Source organism: Protopterus annectens, chromosome 2.part1, assembly GCF_019279795.1.
Source record: "Protopterus annectens isolate FY-2018-M chromosome 2.part1, PAN1.0, whole genome shotgun sequence".
NCBI classification, from domain to species: Eukaryota; Metazoa; Chordata; order Ceratodontiformes; family Protopteridae; genus Protopterus; species Protopterus annectens.
In genome coordinates, this window is record NC_056729.1 from 539,371,625 (window position 1) to 539,392,550 (window position 20,926).

Sequence of the window (20,926 nt, forward strand, 5' to 3'; positions counted from 1 at the left end):
TTTGTGCTGTTGAATTCAGAAGGGGAAAACAAAATGATTGTATTTGGACACAGAACAAGGTTTAGATTTCTTAATTCCTAAAACTACTAGACCATGATTCAAACATTGCTATAAGCAGCCTGCAAAGAAACCTCCACGTCAGTGGTAGTTCATTTTAAACAGTATACTAGAAGACAACGCTGACTTCTGTAGAACTAATTAACATTAAAACAGGCACAAATTTTAATTTAAAAATTTCACATACTCGATGCATATTGGGCACGCAGTTAACTTCATTTATGCTATGTAACATTATTAATGTTGTCACTCTGGAAGACAGCAGGATATGCAAAGATTTTTTTGACTGCATCTCAGTTATGAGCTACTGTCCTGCCTTGTCTCCCTTGAAAGTTTGTGGCTTAATGTCTATTTTTTTTAAGCCAGATTTTTGAGCTCTTTTTGTTCACCACCTGACAACCATCAGCCTCATTCAGACAATTAGCTCATTTGTTTCCCCTTCACTGGTGCTACAGCCAATGTTTTGTTTTTTTTTTTTTTTTGCTGCTTTGTTCATAAACCCTCCCTCCATGCTTATGCCCCAGTGAGCATTCTTTGATGTTGATGCGCCTTGGGCATAACGCAGGATTGTCACTAATGTTTGCAAGTGACATAAGCTCACAAATGATCCTGCAGGCCAAAATGAGCCCATTATGTATGTTTCTTCAGTCTCCACCATAGAAATACACATGCACTTTGCCTGCTCTGGACATGCAATCCCCCACCCCCTGAGAGAGACAGGAAGGCTCAGCCCCTTCATTTTTCTCCCGCCCCCAGCAGCTCCAGGTGGCACTTAGGATGACCCCATCGTCTGGAGTTATTGCTGCTAACTGGATGACATCACTTCTTTCCTTAAAAGTTAAGCATTTGCTGAACTCCGGTCACTTGGGTTGTTATCCATGTTGTGTCCATCTAGACCAACAGAGATGGCTTCCAGATTATTGCAACATGTATTTCACTAAGGAAATAAGACATAAGTGGATATGTAGCTTGTACTGTATACCCAATGTGTACCTCATATGTCTTGTTTGTCTTATTGCTGTGTAAAATAGACTTCTGTAATTATGTATCTTGCAGTTTTAATTATGTAGTTATGTGATAGTACTATGTATAGTTAGGTTTGCATTTTGATTTCAGACAGACCATCCTTCTGAGGTGTTTCTTGCATCACATCCAGAAATGTGGGACTTCGGCCCAACTGCAGGCCTCTGTATCCAGTTTTGTATATCTGATATTCTGTCCTTCTCCTGCTTTCTGACATCACTGCCATACTATAATTTTTGTATGTGTGACAGACGACCATATATTCCTTGTTTATTTCCCACTGCTAAGCAGAACTCCATGTTTGTCATAGTTTAATCACATTACTTCTACACTACTTTTTATATTTGTTTGCCCTTTTCCCAGGTTGCATTTGCCTTCTTCATCTACTTGAGGCTAAAGCAGTCTTTGAAGAAGTGTAGTTATTGATACCAGTTAACAAAGTTACTCTAGTACATGCCCACATATTGCTTAGTTTGTTAGAGGTCTCAGTACAATATCTGACACTGCTCCTCACGCCAATAATTTAATCTAGCAATCCACCATTGATAGGTGTATCTCCTTAAAGACAACCTGTTAGAGTTAAAATTGTTTACATTGCATCTTAGAGTACCACTTCCACGGTATCTTTCTTGGAAGAATTGGAGAAGAATTCAGTAGAAATGTTGTTAAGACATCAGAGAATAAGATGTAGTTTTCAAAGTAAGGAGGATAACTCTCTTTATAGGAATTCTTCTTTGTTTTGATTTGCTTACTAATAGCATGAGCAACATGAGGATGTGAGGACTTAGTCCCACTCTGTGATGGCCCCATCATCTAGCGTTATTGTTGCCAACTGGGAGCCATCACTTCTTTTCCTAAAAGTTAAGCATTTGATGAACCTTTGGTTAGTTTTTATAGAGTTCCACAAATTCGGTTTCTTCTAGTTCACTCACTGCCTTAATGGACAGTGCCATCACCTGACCCAGCATTTCCAAGTGTGTTCCCAATAGAAATTCCACCACAGGATCAAATTGAATCTGTAGAAGTTAGTAGTGCACCTACCGTATCAGTAGGCTGAGATGCTGAAATTATTGATGTGGAACAGTCTTTATTCCAAACTGGCACTTGGTAATTAATGTCCACCCCACAAGTAATACAGGATCACTGTCTGAGGTTCATAGGCATCATTGTTGACTATTCATATTCAATCCATACCAGTTTTAGAGATTTATGTTCAGATACCCATCACTGTTGGTACCTCTGTAAATTATGCCGTTGACTCCATAACTGTAGCCTTCACTGTCACAAAAACAGAGAGGGTGCTAGCAGTGTTAGTCTTTCCATTCTTCATCTTCACCTTTCATTTTTCCTGGAAGAAAGGGGCAAAAAGACCCTTAAATTGGAGTTTCCAAGATGGCTACACACTGAGTAGCAGGTTGTATAGAGCTCTCCATTTGTGAAAAATGAAAGTGGTGTAAAAAAGCCAGCAAAAGTTAACAGTTTGGCTAAAATTAAGTTACTGGTTTGTCACTGCACTCCCTAGATGTCAGCAATGAAGAAATATGGGGACAGTAATAGAAACTCCGTCAGAAAAGGAGAAGAAAAAAAATTATTTAGGAAGAGCCTTTCAGGAAAAAGTAAATCAAACGCATTCAGAAGTGAGACATGGGAGGAATATATAAAGTCAAATAAGAAAAGACTGGAAAGAATAGAAGCTTTGAGTAGGTATTGAGATGAGCTGATAACACTGCAGAAATTAGAGGGTGAAATGAAGGAAAGACTGGTTGAATAAGAGGTTTCTCAAGAAAATCTGTTTCAAAAATTAGTCGAGTTAGAACACAAGGCAGGCAGAGAAATCCTGATATTCTTCTATACCAAAAAAAACTGGAAGGGATGGATCACATTAGCTTTATGAAAGTATGAAGAAGCAACTGAACTGGTATTCCACAGCATGATTTTTAAAATGAAAGGACACATTGTGCATATGCTCCAAATCTGCTCATGAGAAAGCAGCCAGGACCTATATTAGTAAAAATGTAGTCATACCAGCTAAAAGAGCTGCACCTGAAAAATGGTGACAAAAGAGAAAAGTATTAAAAATTAGGACACTAGAGTATTTGTGGAAAATTACTATTCACTATACATCAGGCAGAAATTAAGCAAGTTTATTCCTACAAACAAACAAGCACTGATTTCGCAACCAAAGAGAATGAATTCCACTGGATTTATTTTCAAATAAGACACGGCTCAAGTAAAACAAGTAAAAAACCATAAAGTAAAAAAACATAAAGTAAAGCGCTTTTCGTCCGGATAATATCCGGACTTCTTCAGACAAACAGTAAAATTCTAAGTGACACAAATTCAAATAGTTTAACCATAATGCACTGACCAATCAGACAAAACTCTATGACTGACGAGTTGTTAAAGCAACAACCCCTCTAGTTTAAACCCTTGAAGTACATTGTGTTTTCTCTATAATAATGTTCTCTAATTAAATAAACATTTTCTTCTATTTATGTCATAAGATAATCATACATCCAAATATGTCTTATGTAGTAAAATAATATTCTCTAAGTAAGTAGACATTTTATTCTGTTTACATCATAAAATAATCGTAGATCAAAGATGCACGTATATATCCTAAGTAGGTTTTCTAGACATAGGTATTATGCTATGTTATACTGTGACAACAATTATTTTAGTTAAAATATTGTTCTCCTCTCTTTATTATTACGAAATTTATAAACTAATTAAAATTCATTATTGCCTTAATCCAAGCTAGTTCCCGTGCTGTAGCTGCCGTAAAACTGTAATGCATCACACAGTTATAATTCATAAAAATGCAAGTAAAAGGTTGTTGCAAACTAAAAGGCAACCAGTGACATGCAATTTTAACCTAGTTTTAATATTGCAAATCTCCAAAATTAACAGTGTGTGTGCGAATGATAAATACCTTATTCTTTGTGTTAAAATTCAATACTTTAAGGTGACCAAGTCACTACTTTCCCACTACTGGAAATGTATATAAAAAGAAAGTTAAAATAGTTGTCATCGCTACAAGTCGTCAATTTAAATTACATTCAGTGTTATTAACATTGCAAATTAATAAGTTTTAATAATAAATACAGCATTATACTATAGTTGGCATCGTAGCCTTCCTTTAAAAGCCTCAGTAATTATTTTAACCCAGTATTCTAATGAACCGTACTTATCTCAAAAGGCTTCGTAATTTTAATATACACGCTATTGAGCATGTTTCATTTAATCCTGGCTCTGTACATGCTCTTAAGCGTAATTGCCAACTTAGTTCGTTTTTTTCAAGTTCTAACTTCATATAGTTATCGTTAAAGTATTTTCCTTCTATGGTTTGGTTATTTATGTGACTAATCACCATGAAATTAAATGCATGTCCAGTATTTTGCTCGCAGTGTCTTGCTAAAGCATTGTCACCTTTATTCCTTCTTATTGCGTAAAGGTGTTCATATATTCTATCTCTCAGACGATGGTCCATCTTACCAATATAAAATGATGGACATTGTGTACATTGGGCTAAATAAACTATTGATCTTGTATTACAGTTATAAATATCTCTAATAATAAATGTTTGTTTTCTTATTGTGAAAGTATTTGAGGTAAATAAAATAAAATAAATAGCGTGTATATTAAAATTACGAAGCCTTTTGAGATAAGTACGGTTCATTAGAATATTGGGTTAAAATAATTACTGAGGCTTTTAAAGGAAGGCTACGATGCCAACTATAGTATAATGCTGTATTTATTATTAAAACTTATTAATTTGTAATGTTAATAACACTGAATGTAATTTAAATTGACGACTTGTAGCGATGACAACTATTTTAACTTTCTTTTTATATACATTTCCAGTAGTGGGAAAGTAGTGACTTGGTCACCTTAAAGTATTGAATTTTAACACAAAGAATAAGGTATTTATCATTCGCACACACACTGTTAATTTTGGAGATTTGCAATATTAAAACTAGGTTAAAATTGCATGTCACTGGTTGCCTTTTAGTTTGCAACAACCTTTTACTTGCGTTTTTATGAATTATAACTAACTGTGTGATGCATTAGAGTTTTACGGCAGCTACAGCATGGGAACTAGCTTGGATTAAGGCAACAATGAATTTTAATTAGTTTATAAATTTCGTAATAATAAAGAGAGGAGAACAATATTTTAACGAAATTAATTTTTGTCACAGTATAACATAGCATAATACCTATGTGTAGAAAACCTACTTAGGATATATACGTGCATCTTTGATCTACGACTATTTTATGATGTAAACAGAATAAAATGTCTACTTACTTAGAGAATATTATTTTACTACATAAGACATATTTGGATGTATGATTATCTTATGACATAAATAGAAGAAAATGTTTATTTAATTAGAGAACATTATTATAGAGAAAACACAATGTACTTCAAGGGTTTAAACTAGAGGGGTTGTTGCTTTAACAACTCGTCAGTCATAGAGTTTTGTCTGATTGGTCAGTGCATTATGGTTAAACTATTTGAATTTGTGTCACTTAGAATTTTACTGTTTGTCTGAAGAAGTCCGGATATTATCCGGACGAAAAGCGCTTTACTTTATGGTTTTTCACTTTATGTTTTTTTACTTGTTTTACTTGAGCCGTGTCTTATTTGAAAATAAATCCAGTGGAATTCATTCTCTTTGGTTGCGAAATCAGTGCTTGTTTGTTCTTGGGTTTTGGAGGTTCGTTTATTGGAAGTTTATTCCTACAGTCAGGGTATGTTAAGAGGCAGATGTGGGATCAAAGAAATTCTTGGACGCAGAATAGGCTAAGGAGGAAATGTAAAGGTTTAGCCAACAGAGTGAGCCAGCAAGCTGAAGAGGACTTAACTTCTCATTTTTTATGACTGTAACAAAGTCCAGAGAGAAAGAGAGGGAATTTGGTAGTGAAACCTTTTCCACTCTTCCAAAGGAAGATGATGTAGTGACAGAAAATAAAACAAGAGTTCAAAAGAAAACTCAGGAGTACCTTTAGCAATGGGAAGATCAGTCATGCCAAGAGGCAAGAGTGGGTGACAAAACAGGTGAAATTGAAGTTCTAGTGGATTATGAATGGCAGCACCCTGTACAGGAGCAGGGAATACCAGAGATGTGATACACTGAGCCGAAACAGAGGTAACCTTTTGAATAGTCTTTAGGGGGGAGTGGAGTACTCTGAATTTTGCATATAGTGCTTAATACTGCACAAAATGTGTAAGGAGAGAGTATAAGGGAAGAAATGATACAGCTCAATTTATTGGGGAGTTATGGTTATAAATGAGTAAATGAGATGAGAATGAGTAGAATTCAAGGAAATTTTGTTCTGTTGTAATAAGATGTAATTGTCAAATATTTGTGTTGTGTACTATGGCAAATACGTTATATGGTAGACAAAAGTAGAATGAACATTATATGTGAAAATGTCTATGCTAAATGATATTGTTGAAATGTTTTGTTACATATACAACAGTAAAAATGATAAAGTAAAAAAAAAATCAGGAGTACCTTGGACTTGAGCAAGAGACCAGTGTTGAGAGATCGAGTTGATGAGGAAGACTAGCATTAATATGAAATTAGTGAATAGGTGGAAGACTTGTATAATGACCTTCCTGTTAGATGCAGTTTAGATATGATATCTATATTTCTGCAAAAAATGGCTGAAAAAATGGAAGTTTGTTCACTGTGTTAAATTGGTGGGAGGACTCTAAAAGATAATTGTCACTTTATCATTAATGTTTAAAATGACAATGAGGAGACTGACGATGTAAATGTAAAAAAAAAAAAAAAAGGTTTTGTTCTTGTTAATATGTCTTTAATAAATTTGTTAAAGTAAATTGTATGCTATATTGTAAAGTAATTCAGGTGGATTATATCGTATGCAGGAGGGCCAGTCTGAAGGAGATTGGAGACTGTAAAGTGGTGACAGGGGAAAGTGTAGTTAGGCAGCATAGAATGGTGGTCTGTAGGATGATGGTGATCAAGAAGAGGAAGAGGTGTGTGAGAGCAGTGCCAAGGATTAAACGGTGGAAGTTGATTAAGGGTGATTGTGAGGTGGAGTTCAGAGAAGAATTAAGACAGGCACTGGGGGGCAGTGAAGAGTTACCAAATAGCTGGGTAACTACGGCAGAGCTGGTAAGGGAGACAGCTAGAAAGGTGCTTGGTATGACATCTGGACAGAGGAAGGAGGTCAAGGAGACCTGGTGGTGGAATTAGGTAGTACAGAAGAGTATACAGAGGAAGAGGCTGGCGAAGAAGAAATGGGATTGTCAAAGAGATAAAGAAAGTAGACAGAAGTATAAGGAGATAAGCATGGCAAAGAGAGATATGGCGATGACTAAGGATAAGGCTTATGGAGAGTAGTATGAAAGGTTGGACACTAAAGAGGGAGAAAAGGACCTGTACCGATTCGCTAGATAGAGGGACCGAGTTGGGAAATATGTGCAGCAGGTAAGGTTGATAAAGCATAGTGAGGGAAACATACTCACAAGTGAGGAAAATGTGTTGAGCAGACGGAGAGTACTTTGAGGGGCTGATGAATGAAGAGAATGAGAGAGAGAAGGTTGGAGGATGTGAGGATAGTGAATCAGGAAGTGAAACAGATTAGCAAGGAGGAAGTAAGGAGAGCTATGAAGAGAATGAAGAATGGAAAGGCTGTTGGCCCAGATGACACACCAGTGGAAGCATGGAGGTACTTAGGAGAAATGGCAGTGGAGTTTTTAACTAGATTGTTTAATGAAATCTTGGAAAGTCAGAGGATGTCTGAGGAGTGGAGAAAAAGTGTTTTGGTACCTATCTTTAAGAATAAGGGTGATGTGTGCAGAGCTGTAGTAACTACAGAGGGATAAAATTGATCAGTCACAAATTGAAGTTATGGGAAAGAGTAGTGGAAGCTAGGTTAAGAAGGGAGGTGATGATTAGTGATCAGCAGTATGGTTTCATGCCGTGAAAGAGCACTACAGATGCAATGTTTGCTCTGAGAGTGTTGATGGAGAAATATAGAGAAGGTCAGAAGGAGTTGCATTGTGTCTTTGTGAACTTAGAGAAAGCATATGACAGGGTGCCTAGAGAGGAGTTGTGGTATTGTATGAGGAAGTCGGTAGTGGCAGAGAAGTATGTAAGAGTAGTATAGGATATGTACAAGGGTAGTGTGACAGTGGTGAGGTCTGCGGTAGGAATGACAGATGCATTTAAAGTGGAGGTGGGATTACTACAAGGATCACCTCTGAGCCCTTTCTTTTTTGCAGTGGTGATGGACAGGTTGACAGACGAGATCAGACAGGAGGCCTCATGGACTATGATGTTTGCAGATGACATTGTGATCTTTAGTGAGAGTAGGGACCAGGTTGAGGAGACCCTGGAGAGGTTGAGATATGCTCTAGAGAGGAGAGGAATGAAAGTCAGCAGGACTAAGACAGAATATATATGTGTGAATGAGAGAGAGGATACAGGAATGGTAAGGATGCAGGGAGTAGAGTTGGCAAATGTGGATAAGTTTAAGTACTTGGGATCCACAGTTCAGAGTAATGGTAAGTGTGGAAGAGAGGTAAAGAAGAGAGTACAAGCAGGGTGGAATGAGTGGAGAAGAGTGTCAGGAGTGATTTGTGACAGACTGGTACCAGTAAGAGTGAAAGGGATGGTCTACAAGAGGGTAGAGAGACCAGCTATTTTATATGGGTTGGAGATGGTGGGTGGCATTGTCAAAAAGGCAGGAGTCAGAGCTGGACATGGCAGAGTTAAAGATGTTGAGATTTGCAGTGGGTGTGACAATGATGGACAGGATTAGGAATCAGTATATTAGAGGGTCAGCTCAGGTTGGACTGTTTGGAGACAAAGCCAGAGAGGCGAGATTGCATTGGTTTGGACATGTGCTGAGGAGGGATGCTGGGTATATTGGGAAAAGTATGCTAACGATGGAGCTGCCAGGTAAGAGGCAAAGAGGAAGGCCTAAGATAAGGTTTATGGATGTGGTGAGAGAGGACATGCAGGTGGTTGATGTGACAGAACAAGATGCAGAGGACAGGAAGAAATGGAAACAGATGATCCACTGTGGTGACCCCTAATGGGAACAGCTGAAAAAGAAGAAGAATATTGTAAAGTAATTGTGAATAGTATGCAGAGGTATTTTAAATGTGAGTTGAGGAAGTCATAACAGTGACTGCAGTTTGTGCTAGTTATGTTAAAGTAATAAGGTACTTTTTCTTGACTGCATTATATCTGGAATTTTTACTGTAACAAGATAAATGCCAGATATATGCAGTATAATGTTGTGATTTGGAGCTATAGGGGATGTAAAAGTATATTGAGCATTTGATGTATGTTTCAAAATGTAATAATTTCCCCCTATCTTTATACAAGTGAAAGTATAGACTTCTGTTGATGGTTTATTTTGCAGACAAGGAAATTTAAGCATTTGAAAAGAGCTGTTTATTCCATTTTAAAGCTACAGTTTGTTATCAGCAAGTGTCTGCATTTGCAGACAGTGAGTCTGTAAGTGCAGACAATTTAATCAAGAAATGACTGAACACGCGTGCAGGTTGTTTTTTTGCATCTGGGAAGGAAATAGAGAGAGGAAAAGGACAAAAATGATGGTGTGTGTATGTGTGCAAGAGGAACACAGTCTCTAGCATGCACTGGTCCCAGCATGATTACATCTTGATTTAGAATAGGTTACACCTGTGGGTGTACCTGTCTGTTTGGGTCAGCTGACTTTGCATGGAAAGGAAACTTCCCTTTTAGGAAAGTGTATATAGTTTAGTATGTTTGCTGTGAGATAAAAGGTGGTGGAGGTTGAAATGTTTTTTTTTCTTCTTCAAGCAAAAGGCCTGGGAAAATGTGGCATGAGCTCAAACAGAGATGAGAAGTGAAACTGCGTGCAAAATCAGCCTTACAAATACTAGTGTGTGCATTTAAGTAGGAAGTTATAAACATATATTCAAAAGAACTGTCATGAAGAATATGTGAAAGTAGTAGCATTTAACAGAATGTCTGCCTTATTGATTTAACATGGAATGTAAATCACATTGCAGATACAGAGAAAAAGCAACATTACAGGTGTGAGCTGATTAATGTCCTTATGCACAACATCCGACCACATTTACGTACGCACTTCACTAAGTGGACATAAATGTGGTCGAACATTGTGCAGAAGGGCATTAAATGAAGCACAATGTAAAGATTACAGTGTTTGCTTAACATCTGTCCCACTTAACGTTCTGTGGGATAAAACCTATCCTGGACATTAAGCAGAGCATAACTATACAAGAGACACAGTTTGACAGAAATGAGCATGCAAATTTGGCAAAGAAAGGATTGCAGAAGAGACATTTAGTAGAGTATTAAGGATAAATGAAAAGGGAAGTAATACTTAGTACAAGAGGGCTTGGATACTGATAGATGAGGAAAAAAAACAGTAATGGTAGACTTGCAATAATAAGGAGTTATTGGCAGTGAAGGAGGATTACACTAGCTTGTATTTATATTCCACTTAAAACTGCTGTCATGGAGCTAAAGATAATTTTTGGAGAAATAATCAGCTTTTAGCAAAATATTTTAATGGGTGGGGACTGAAACCTGATTTTCAATAGTAGAAATGATTTATGTGGACCTAGAAGAGAAAACATAAAATAGAGGATAGATTTTTGAAGAAATTTCTATACGAGAATATTTGGAATGCAAAATGTGAATTCAGCATCTGGAACTCTGACAGAATTTATACATTATTCTTCAAAGTACAAAAACTGGGCTAGACTGGGTAGAAATTAAATTTGACAGGACCATGGGTATTGAATTGAAAGCTTTGAAACACATCCAGTAACTATTTCATATTATGTTAAAGATGCGGGGTAACGAAGTAAAAAAAACGGGACACTGGCACTTTCCTACTTGCCTGTTTAAAGGAGAAAAATTTGAGGAATGAGTAGTGGAATTGATTTGAGAGTTGTTAGGGAAGTTAAAGGTTCCTATGTAAACTGCTACTAAACAGGACAGGATGAGCAGCAGTTTAAAAACTCAGCTGCCACTAAATTGTCTGAACACCACAAAACATTCAAATGAATCATGTCATGCATTAATCACCTTAAAGTCATACAACCTATAACCAACAAGAAACGTGTTGAATATAACGTATTAAACATTATTCAATACTGTAAAAAAAAAAAAAAAAAAAAAATATATATATATATATATATATATATATATATATATATGTATAGAATAAAACTCCATATTACAAGTAAATGCATGTCTTGTATAAAAACATACGTGTGTGTGTGTGTGTGTGTGTGTGTGTGTATATATATATATATATATATATATATATATATATAAACAAAACTGTGATATAACTGCAGTAGGTACTTTAATATAAAAACAGAATAAAACAGGTAAGCACTTTCATAAAAACTTCTTCAGACCATGAAATAACATCACAACATAACCATTTAAATACAAATTCAAAAACGCACACCATCCAGTGTTCCAGTAGCTTTAAATCATGGTTTTGGTTTTTTGCTTGTTTTTTTATTGATACGCTTTGATATATATACATACACACTCACACAGACACATATGGATCACTATGGAATACCGAAATTCCACAGCCCCGAGGACCAGAATCTTGAGATTGCGGAATCTTGAAAGTAGTGAATGGGGATTGCTGTTCAGTGCAGAACAGGAACGTTGCCATTCACTTCACTGTAGTGCGATGTCGGAGTTGGAATATTTAAGTTGCAGGGGGTGGGTGGGGGTGCAGGGTGGCTTGTCCCCTCCCCCCCTGCATACAGGTCAGAATAGTTTGATGTTTTATTTATTTTTTTTTTTTTTCAAGATTCCGCAATCTCGAGATTCTGGTCTTCAGGATTTAGAGTTTTGGGATTGTGGAATTTCGGTATTCCGTAGTGATCCCATATATATATGTGTATGTGTGTGTGTGTATATCTATACACACACACACACACACACACACACACACACACACACACACACACACACGTGCGTGTGTGTACAAGCAAATAAATAATAATCCAACACCTTACTTCATTAGCACTGTTCAGTCTAAATATAAAGCATTTCAACTACCATCTCAACAAACATAGCTCTGAAGTTAAGAACACTTGTGAAAACATCCTCATGCAAGACTATAGGATGCTACAAATATGGATTAAATTACCACCAGTCTAACACACTGGACCTGAGAAACTGTCTCCTACAGGTTCATAGCTCATAGTTTAAGAATGCTTTTTTGGAAACATTCTCATTCAGACCAGGAGGATCCTGTGAATTTAATCTGAGCTGCCACACAGTTTCCTTGACTCTAGGGCAATTTCCACGATTCATCCCTGAGGGTTGGTGTAACCTTCTGTAACATACCAAATCTAAACAATTTATAATCACTACACCCTATTTTGTATTTGTAGAGCATGTTAATGTTCGACCACTATTCTGAGGCTTATTTTAAAATATTCAATTATGTTTATTGGCAAACTGAATAAATTAAGGCTAGGAAAATGAAGAAACTGTATAGGCATACAAAAGCCTGCCAAACTAGTTCTGCCTAGCCTATTCCAAAATTCAGAGGAAGAAATAGCAATGATGAGGACTTTCGTGATTTAAACACAGCATCTGTAAATGGGGAGGAAGCTTGTTGAGAAACCTCCAGTGGTGGTCAGAGGAATGAAAATGTTCCTTTTGGGTATGATCCTTTAGAATTTCTGCCCCCCCCCCGAATTAGAACAGATCCAGCAATCGGATAGAACAATCTCCAAACAATATGAGATCTTCCCTATGAAAGAGGAGGAGATTAAGAGCCCCAAAGGGTTGAGGAAGGGGGCGTTACAGTCCCTTCTTTTTTAAAAGTGACTGATTCAATAGTAACCTCATGGCTTTAAAATATTCAGTTACTCTAATGCGGTTATTACTGACACCCATTTCAGGTTGTTTGAGAGTGGCTTTATCTATGTTCCCTCATCTAAGTTTAGAGCTGATTGTTGGCATTTAAAATATTTATTAGGAAACTTAATTTGTCTATAATTTATGCTAAAAATGAAGGAGCCTGTAATGACACTTGGAAGAAGAAGAGCAATTATAACCCCCAAGTGTCCCAATGGTGAGTCTGTTTGAGAGTTTCTGTAGGTATGAGATCTGTACACTTGAACAATGCTCCCGTGCTTCCAATTATGTTTGTGTGTGTCTTTCGGCTTTTCCCAGTTAGGGGTCGCCACAGCGGAACTCCGGTCCGCTAATGATTGGTAGTTGATTTTTACGTGCCGAGTTACCAGCCCTGACGCACAAACTTCAACGAAGGTACGCCCATTCACACGTCTCCACGCAGAAGACGCTCTAGCTGAGAATCGAACCGGACAGTGTAAATTTGAAAAAAGACAAGTGGGACTTATTAAATAAATTAAGTGGTGACATCACCCTTAGAATTATGAAGCCCGACAAGGACTGTGATTTTATGCTCATGAGCATCATGGATTACTCCAATAAGATGTTTGATTTCATATTGGATGTTATTAAATATATTCCAGTTTCTTGTAAAGAGATTCATGTATCTTACCATAAAATTGATGTGTATTTAGATGAGTTCCTTTTAAGTAGTTTTATATCGAAAACAGAGCTTGATTTTGTATATATTGAGAAGTCAGCTTTGCCAGTTATCTTTGGCATACTGAAAGTGCACAAGGATGTTACTAATCCACATTTGATACCAATTGTGTCAGTAAGGTAATCCAAGACATATACTTTGACAGTTTTCATAGATTGAAAATCTAAATAATTTCTGTATGAACAATCATATATTTTATGGGACTCTTGGGAAAGAAATAGCTTACCTTTTTTAAATAATGCCATTGTATAAGCAGACATTAATGTTCTTCAGTGGTTCCTTCCTTATAGGAGATTGTGACGCATGTAATGCGCTTGTGTTCAGTGTGTCTGTGCCAGTGCATACACATGTTTCTCCTTCCTGTATTAATTAAAAATGTAAACATTAAGGATTTAAGGGAAAAATGCTGAATATTCAGGAAACTTTTAAAGTGAAGCACTTTCATTGTTTTTAGTCACAAGAGCTTCTTAAGAATAAAACTGCTTCACTTTAAAAGTTTTTTTGAGTGTCAGCATTTTTCCCCCCTTAATTTGCAAGTTTGTGATTTTTTTTGGCATCTGAATATTTACATTGGAATCTACTAGTCATAAATGTGACACTTAGCAATGCTCCTCAATATTGCAGATGTTCTCAGTCTATTTTTCTCTCTTTGGTCTGTTTAAGTCTTCAAAGATTGCCACTTGCAGAGTGCTTTGCTGCCCAGGTTTTTATTTGACATCTAGCACTCGCAGCAACATACAAATGGGAAAAAAATTAACAGTTGCGATCTGAGTTCAGTAGCAATGCCGTAGGGTATTTCCCACAAGGCTACACAACTTTTTCCTGTGACTAATGCTGGATTTACAGTAAGCATGCTGATTGGGCCATGCAATGAGTGTGCACATTTTTGAATAAAAAATATTTTATTGTATAATGGTCAGTAAAGGGACACTAGTAATGCCCCAAACCATGGCAGCATATTGTGGGTGGTGTGACCTTAAAGCCAAATGAAGGTTAAAGTGACACTTACTCCCATCTTCTTTTCATTCCACTTTACAGTGCAAATGAGGAAGCCTGCTTCTTCTGTCTGTCAGCATGGAATAGTATCACAGTAAATGTGCTTACTGATGTGCAGCTTGCTTAACTGCATTATCAGAGTCAGAAGATTTAAGGTAGAAGGTCACCATTATCATTTCTGAACCCATCCACATAGTCTTTCTTTGGCCCCCCAACATCTTCACAAACTGCTTTGCAGTATTGGCAGCTCAGTTAAGGCATACTCGTAAGATGAATTAAAGCAAGAACTTTGGTATCATGGTAAACCTGCCAAAGTCAGTACCTTCCTTATGCATGTTCTAGAATTTTTCAGAACAAAGTTAGACTTGGTTAAGGTAAGAGCCATTCTCTATCTGCTCAGTCATAGCAGCAGGGTTTGTGCTTCTGGTGGGCCTTTAGGATGTTCTTCATGTTTCACTGTTGCAGGCATTACATTTGGGTAATCTGCTGGCAGGTTGCCCTCAGTCGGCCTGATTAACAAAGTCTTGGGTCCTGTGTCGGTTGCTGTCCCTTCTTCCATGACGTCAGGGGTATCAAACATGCAGCCGACGCCATTACATCAGTCTTACTTGCCGCGCGGTGCCAGAAGCAGAAGCAGTTCGCAAGTGCCGGTCGGCCGACTCCTGAAATTTTCGTTTTCGAGTTATAGATCCGAAGTCTTCAACTAAAAAGCTAAGTACCCCGTTGGGGAAACTTTTTCTTGCTCCGTACCAATGTCAGTAAAAGTTAATAATTGCATTACTTGTGGGAAGCAAATACCTCATAAGGATTTTCATTTGTACTGTATTCCTTGCCTAGGCCCTGACTACAGCGTACCTTGCTGTCGGTTTTGTGCTTTATTTAATCAACGCACTATCAAACGTCGGTACATTTTTGCTTCTAAATATTTTGGCTCACGCAGTAATTATCCAGAAATGTCATCGGTTAGCAATCCGACTACCGGAATGCCTAAAAAAGGCAAAGAAAAAGAGACAGGCCGTTGAGGTCCAAAACTGCATATGACGCTTCTCCTAAGCCAGTCGCCAGTTCGGTGGTACTCAGTGAGGTGCTTTCGCAGCCCCCGATACCTGCTACTTCTGATTCACAGGCCTCTACTGAGACCCATTTGGAGTCCGGTATGCTGCGATATGCTTCAATTATGGAACCCGTGGATGTCTCTACCTTGGATGGGTCCGGAGCCGCTGTGCAGGCACCGGCTTCTGAGGGTGTTTTCAGGCCTACAGATTTGTATATTAGACCGATGCCATCTTCAAAGCTAAGGCCAAAATCTCAACCTGTGGTCTAAAAAAACGACGCCTGGGCCACATGTGCAGGCCCCTATGCCTAAAAAACAAATGATCAAAATGGCTGAAGATTTAATTACTCTGATCAGGGGTAGCCAACCCCCCCCCCCTCTAAGAGGCCTAGGCAAGACATGGATTATGAATCTTCTAAACAGGATTCTGTTTCTTCTGACTCTTCTAATGAACAGGAATTGTCTATACCTACTTATGAGGACTCTGATGCAGAAGATTCCATTCCTTCTGCTTCTCCCCCTGAGGATTTTTCTTTTGGGGAAACTTTCCATACCTTAAGGGAACATTTCCACTGGGAAAGTCAGGATTTTTCTGAGTCTAAAAAGAGACTTAGGGATTTTCTTCTTTTTCCTCAGCATAGGCCTTTGGCTATACCTCCTGTTGTAGACATTGTTGATGATGTTTTTTCAGAATTTAGTGTGGCTCCTGATTCTCTGCCTCCGGCTCCTTGTAAGCCAGACAGATACTACAGGGTTCTTGACTCCGACAAATTCCTTTTCAAAAGTCCTGTTGCAGATCCTGAAACCATTTCTCAGGGTCCCAAGGGCATTAAGGCTTCTACTGCTAAATATCCTACCCCTTCTGATAGAGATTCCAGGGCGCCGGATAGATGGGGTAAGAAGGTTTACACTTCTGCAACCTTGGCAATCAGGGCTTTAAACTGTCAATTTCATATGCTAAAATATCAACAGCATATCATGGGACTGCTTAAACAGAACATTATGTTAATTTCTGACTGTGTGGAAAATAAAGATTTATAGAATGTATTGCATTCAGCTGAACAAGTTGGAAAACATACTTTGCAATGTGGTTTTGATTCTTTGGAGGTCTCTTGGAGGGCTGCTGTAACTGGGTCTGTGCTAAGAAGGCATGCATGGCTGAAAGAGCAAAATCTGCCTGATCATGTTAAAGCAAAATTGTTGGATGCTCCTTTACAACAGGACTGTCTCTTTCGTAATAAGGCTGAAGAAGTTTTTAAAAAAGATGGAAGATAAAGCTAAATCTATGCAAATTGTGAAAGATTTCTTACAAGTGCAACCTCCAAGATTTAGTAGGCACTGGCCCACTAAGAACTGATCCTTTCCAGTTCCTTCGAGAGCCACTCAAGTCAAACCCAGATATTCCAAAGACACTAGGTTTGAGTCACAATGGACTTTCAGAACAAAACAATGGGGTGCCTCCTCTTCCAAATCTGGAAACAACAAGACACCTCCCTATGGTAAGCAGTCTCAATGACTTCCCTTTACATTTACCAAGCACGTACATTTTATCCACTCCTTTGGGGGGAAAACTGGCTCTTCATGCAAGAAACTGGCAACTTATAACCCAGGACAAATGGGTTTTAAATATAGTATCCCAGGGATACAGATTACATTTCCACGCGTTGCCAATTCCAAACGGATGGCCAGACTTGCCCCCAAATCAGTGGGCAGAGGCCCAGAAACCAGCACTTTCCCTCATGAGCATGGGGGCTATTCAGCCAGTACCAGAAGAGGAAAAGGGACAAGGTTTCTAGTCAAGACTTTTCCTGGTACCCAGAAAAGACAAATCATGGTGTCCAATTCTGGACTTATTTACTCTAAACACCTTTCTGGACATTCCAAAATTCAAGATGCTGACTCTTCACCATTTACTTCCTATGCTAGGCAAAGATGCCTGGTTGGCAACTCTAGATTTAAAAGAGGCTTACTTGCATATCCCAATCGGGGAATCTTGCAGAAGATACCTGCGCTTCAAAGCAGGCTACTTGCATTACCAGTTCTCTGCACTGCCCTTTGGCTTATCTACTGCGCCCAGGGTCTTTACAAAGTGCCTGGCTGCAGTAATTGCATTTTGCAGGCAAATAAATATTCATATATATCCATACCTGGATGATTGTCTAATTCAGGCAGAAAACAAGGACACTCTTCTAAACCATCTGGCATTTGTAAAAAGGGTTCTGACTTGTCTAGGGTACACTATAAATGAAAAGAAATCACAACTGGTACCCTCTCAAAAAATTACTTTCCTGGGTGCGAGCTTGAATACAACTGCCCAGATGGCTTTCCTTACGCCAGAGAAGCAAATTCATTTGGTGACTTACTTCAAATAGATGGCCACAAAAACTCTGCTTTCTGCAAGGCAAATACTGCAAGCCTTGGGATTCATAGCCTCCTGCATTCTTCTAATTCCATATGCAAGACTACATATGAGGAAACTTCAGTGGGACTTAAAAAGTCTATGGAGTCAGCATTGTCACAGCCTGGAAACAATGATTCCTATCATACCTTGCCTGCAACTAGAGTTCCTATGGTGGGCAGAGGCCTGCCACCAAAACAAGGGACTGCCATTCACACCACCCCCTGCTGCCCAAACCCTAACTACAGACGCATTAGACTATGCTTGGGGGGCACATCTGGCAGGGAAGTGCATTCAGGGCAAATGGAGCCCAAATCAAATGCACCTTCATATCAATCAAAAAGAAATGCAAGCTGTACAGAATGCACTGATAGCCTTCAAGGACTACCTTCGTCCAGGACAATTAATTAAAGGCAGACAACACCACGGTTATGTGGTACATAAACAAGCAGGGGGGTACACACTCCTACCCCCTTTGTAGACTAGCCATAGCATTGTGGAACACGGCCTTGACCTGTCAGGTACAACTACAAGCTCAATTTCTGCCAGGAAAGCTGAATACTGTGGCAGACGAACTAAGCAGAAATCTCATGGACCCACATGAATGGAAACTGGAACCACAGATTTTCAACATGTTGACACGCAAATGGGGAAGCCCAGACATAGATCTTTTTGCCTCACCCCAGAACTATCAGTTGGACAAGTTTTGCACAAGAACTCATCACAAAAAAAGCCTGGAAAGTGGATGCTCTATCCTTCAGCTGGAAAAACCCTTTCCCCCTCTGCCTTTGCTCTCCAAAGTTCTACTAAAAGTCAAACAGGACAAACCAAAAATGATTTTGATTGCTCCAGACTGGCCTTGCCAACACTGGTACCCACTCCTGCGCAATGTGTCACACCTTCCACCGTGGCATCTGCCTCAGACACCTTACTTACTGTCTCAGCAGAACAACCAAATTCTGCACACTCCGCTCCAAACTTTGAATCTTGCAGCGTGGCTAATCACCCAAATTCACCCTTAGCATCCCTCAGCAAACCTGTGATGGATGTCATTTTGGAGGCGAGAAGGCCTAGTACTAGAAAATCTTATGCTGACAAATGGAAAAGATTCTGTGCCTGGAATCAATCTCAAGGGATAAGCACAGCAGTGCCCAACATTCCTCAGATTTTGCAATACTTAACTGAGATGCTTCACAAGGGCCTGTCCTTTTCTTCCATAAAAATCCATGCCTCAGCCATTTCAGCTCATTACAACACAGAACCTCCCCTCTTCTCTCATCCTCTGCTAAAGCAATATGTCTGAGGGGCCATAAACTTAAGACCACTCAGGAGAGCTCCAACACCTGCCTGGGACCTCAGTTTTGTATTGGAGAAGCTCACTCTCCCTCCTTTCGAGCCAGCTGCTACTGCAGGCTTAAAATTTATCTCCTGGAAAACAGCTTTCCTTTTAGCAGACACTTCAGCTAGAAGGATTTCCGAATTACAGGCTCTTATGGCAGTGGAGCCTTTCATCATTTTTCATGCGGGCAGGGTATCTCTCAGGACCAATCCATCCTTCATGCCTAAGGTGGTATCCAGTGTGGCTCTTAATCAGACCATTCATTTGCCATCTTTCTTTCCCAATCCACAGAACAAGGGGGAGCGGATTCTGCATTCATTGGATGTACACAGACAACTTAGATTTTACTTAAACAGGACAAAATCTCAAAGAAAATCTGAACAACTGCTGGTGGCATTTGCTACAGGGGCAGAAGGAAAGGCTATTTTAAAGCAAACCATTTCCAAATGGATCAGCCATTGTGTTCATTTCTGCTATATGCACCATGAAAAAACTGTCCCCCAGGGGATCAGATCCCATTCCACCAGGGCTGCATCTACTTCAACAGCCTTTCTCAGAGGTGTTCCTACCAGGGACATTCTAGAAGCTGCTACCTGGAGCTCAGTTCATATGTTCACCAAACATTACCATTTACCACTTTTCTCTAAATCCAGAGCTGGCTTTGCCACTGCTGTCCTGCAGGGCCTTATAGCTGGTCCTAATGCTGTATAATTCCCTCCACCCAACCATAGCTTTGGGAATCTACCCAAATGTAATGACTGCAACAGTGAAACACAAAGAACATAGTATAGTTGTGTACACTTACCATAAATGTCGATGTTCGAGTGTATTCACTGTTGCAGTCCTGGTTACCATCCCTCCAGCCCCCTATTTTTCTCTGATTATACCTCTACTTTCTTTCACTATGCTTAAAAGCCCTTTTGGTGTATTTGCTTTTAGGATTGGAGGTATATATTTTTTGTGTTTTTAATTTTATTTGCTCCCCATGTGGGGGGCACCTGACATCTGGGGCAAGAAAAACTGATGTAATGGCGTCTGCTGCATGTTTTATATCCCTGATGACCTGACATCATGGAAGAAGTGACAGCAACCGACGCAGGACCCAAGACTTTGTTAATCAGGCCGACTGAGGGCAACCTGCCAGCAGATTACCCAAATGTAATGACTGCAACAGTGAATACACTCGAACATCTACATTTATGGTAAATGTACACAACTGTACTTTTTACTTGCCCACATACTGCATGTGTTAGGCAGTATGGCGGTGATCACAGCTGTAGTACTACTGGTAAGGTTTCACAGAGATCATTTGTACCAGTGTCTTAGTGGTCATGGCCATCTAATAATGTGCAGTTTGTGATTTACATAGTTGAAAACTGAAAAATGAATAAACAAATAAAGAAGTAAGGCAACTGTTTTCCCTCCTCAATTTGCAGGTGGG

At 38.9% G+C, this 20,926-nt stretch overlaps 1 protein-coding gene across 1 annotated transcript in view; it reads left to right on the forward strand.

The window, feature by feature from the left end:
• UVSSA (UV stimulated scaffold protein A) overlaps positions 1 to 20,926 on the forward strand; it is a 1,327,799-nt gene that overhangs the window by 1,048,795 nt on the left and 258,078 nt on the right. The window lies entirely within an intron of this gene.